Consider the following 3526-nt stretch of genomic DNA (forward strand, 5'->3'; position numbering starts at 1 on the left):
TAGGGACCTCCGAATTTGATTCCGGGCATACGCCCAAGTCCCATAATTCGATACGGACTCACCAGGACCGTCAAAACATGGATCTGGGCCCGTTTATCAAAAATGTTGACCGAAGTCAACTAAAATCAACTTTTAAGGCAAAAATTCTTATTTTCATTAGTTTTCAACATAAAAGCTTTCCAAAAACATGCCCGGACTATGCACGTAAATCGAGAAGGTAAAAATGAGATTTTTAAGTCTTAAGAGCATAGATTCGAGTTCTAAAACATAAGATGACCCTTTTGGGTGATCACATTCTCCACCTCTAAAACAACCGTTCGTTCTCGAACGGAGATAGAAAAGTACCTGGGCTGGTGAAAAGGTAGGGATATCTACTCCGCATATCGGACTCGGACTCCCAAGTAGCGGTCTCAATAGGCTGACCTTTCCACTGCACTCGAACTGAAGGGTAACTCTTTGATCTCAACTGGCGAACTTGCCGGGCTAGAATTGCCACCGGCTCCTCCTCGTAAGTCAAATCCTTGTACAATTGGACAGAGCTGAAATCTAACACATGGGACGGATCATCGTGATACTTTTGAAGCATGTACACATGGAATACCGGATGAACAACTGCTAAACTAGGTGGCAACGCAAGCCTGTAAGCCACCTCTCCCACTTTCTACAGAATCTCAAAAGGTCTGATATGCCTAGGGCTCAACTTTCCCTTCTTCCCGAACCTCATTACACCCTTTATGGGTGATACCCGAAGTAATACTCTCTCTCTGACCATGAATGCAACATCACGAACTCTACGGTTGGCATAACGCTTCTACCTGGACCGAGCTGTGCGTAGTCAATCCTGAATAATCTTGACCTTATCCAAGGCATCTTGTACTAAGTTTGTGCCCAACAACCGAGCCTCTCCCGGCTCGAACCACCCAACTGGCAACCGAAACTGCCTACCATATAATGCCGCATAGGGACCATCTGAATGCTCGACTGGTAGCTGTTGTTGTAGGCGAACTCTGTAAGGGGCAAGAACTGATCCCACGATCCCCCGAAGTCTATAACACAAGCGCGAAGCATATCCTCCAAGATTTGAATAGTACGCTCGGATTGCCCGTCCGTCTGAGGATGAAATGTTGTGCTCAACTTAATCCGCGTACCCAACACACGCAGAACTGCCCTCCAAAAGTGTGAGGTAAACTGCGTATCTTGATTAGAAATAATAGACACGGGCACACCGTGAAGACAGACGATCTCACGAATGTAAATCTCTGCCAACCGCTCCGAGGAATAGGTAACTGCCACAGGAATGAAATGTGCTGACTTAGTCAGCCTGTCCACAATGACCCAAACTACATCGAACTTCCTCTCAGTCGATGGGAGTCCAACAACAAAATCCATAGTGATATGCTCACACTTTCACGAATCTCTAACTTCTGAAGTAAACCACCAGGTCTTTGATGCTCACACTTCACCTGCTGGTAATTTAGGCACCAAGCTACATAGGCAACTATGTCCTTCTTCATTCGCCTCCACCAATAATGCTACCTCAAGTCCTGGTACATCTTGGCAGCGCTCGGGTGAATAGAATACCGAGAGCTGTGAGCCTCCTCAAGGATCAACTCACGAAGTCCATCCACATTAGGCACACAAATACGACCCTACATCCTCAAAACTTTATCATCTCCAACAGTAACCTACTTGGCACCACCGTGCCGCACTATGTCTCTAAGGACAAGTAAATGCGGATCGTCATCCTGCCGATCTCTGATGAGCTCAAATAAAGAAGACTGAGCAACTGTACAAGCTAGGACACGGTTGGGCTCTGAAACATCCAACCTTATGAACTGGTTGGCCAAGGCCTGAACATCCAATGCAAGCGGTCTCTCAGCAACTGGAATATATGCAAGGCTACCCGTAGTGACTGACTTTCTACTCAAAGCATCGGCCACCACATTGGCCTTCCCGGGATGATACAATGTGGTGATATCATAGTCTTTTAATAGCTCCAGCCACCTCATCTGCCTCAAATTGAGTTCTTTCTGCTTGAACAAATACTGCAAGCTCCGATGATCAGTGAATACCTCACATGGCACGCCGTAAAGATAGTGCCTCCAAATCTTCAGCGCGTGAACAATGGCTGCTAGCTCTAGATCATGAACAAGGTAATTCTTCTCGTGAACCTTCAGCTGTCGCGAAGCATATGCATTAACCTTGCCACCCTACATCAACACCGCACCCAAACCAATACGAGATGTGTCATAATATATTGTATAAGATCCGGAACCTGTGGGTAACACCAATACCGGTGTCGTAGTCAAAGCTGTCTTGAGCTTCTGAAAGCTTGCTTCACACTCGTCTGAACACTTGAACGAGGCACCCTTCTGGGTCAATCTGGTCAACGTGGATGCTATGGATGAAAAACCCTCCACAAATCGACGGTAATAGCCCGCCAAACCCAAGAAACTATGGATCTCTGTAGCTGATGTGGGTCTAGGCCAGTTCTGAACTGCCTCAATCTTTTTAGGATCCACCTGAATACCCTATGCTGATACAACGTGACACAAGAAAACAACTGAACTCAACCAAAACTTGCTTTTTGAGAACTTAGCATATAACTGGCTATCTGTCTGAGTCTGAAGAACGATCCGAAGGTGATGCTCATGCTCCTCTCGACTGTGGGAGTAGATCAAGATATCATAAATAAACACAACCACAAAGGAATCCAAGTAGGGTTTGAACACCCGGTTCATCAAATCCATGAATGCTGCTGGGGCATTTGTCAGCCCAAATGACATCACTAGAAACTCGAAATGCCGGAACCGAGTCCGAAAAGCTGTCTTAGGGACATCGGATGCCCTAATGCTCAACTGATGGTAGCCAGATCTCAAATCAATCTTCGAAAACACTTGGGCACCCTGAAGCTAATCGAATAAATCATCAATCCTCGGCAATGGATACTTGTTTTTGATAGTGACTTTGTTCAACTACTGATAATCTATACACATCCTCATCGATCCATCTTTCTTCTTCACAAACAACACAGGTGCACCCCAGGGCGAGACACTAGGTCTAATGAAGCCCTTATCAATCAAATCTTGCAACTGCTCCTTCAATTCATTCAACTCTGGCGGGGCCATGCGGTATGGAGGAATGGAAATGAGCTAAGTGCCCGAAGCCAAATCAATGCAGAAATCAATATCCCTGTCGGGTGGCATCCCCGGCAGGTCTGCAGGAAATACCTCTGGAAACTCACGAACAACCGGCACTGAATCCATGGAAGGAACCTCCGCACCAGAGTCGCGGACATAAGCCAAATAAGCTAGACATCCCTTCTCGACCATATGCTGAGCCTTCACATAAGAGATAACCCTGCTGGCAGAATGGCAAAGATTCCCTCTCCACTCTAATCGAGGCAACCCCTGCAAGGCTAAGGTCACCGTCTTGGTGTGACAATCTAATATAGCATGATTAGGTGACAGCCAATCCATACCCAATATGACATCAAAATCTACCATGTCAAAAAGTAGAAGGTCTA

This window comes from Nicotiana tomentosiformis, chromosome 8 (genome assembly GCF_000390325.3).
Source record: "Nicotiana tomentosiformis chromosome 8, ASM39032v3, whole genome shotgun sequence".
Classification (NCBI taxonomy): Eukaryota; Viridiplantae; Streptophyta; class Magnoliopsida; order Solanales; family Solanaceae; genus Nicotiana; species Nicotiana tomentosiformis.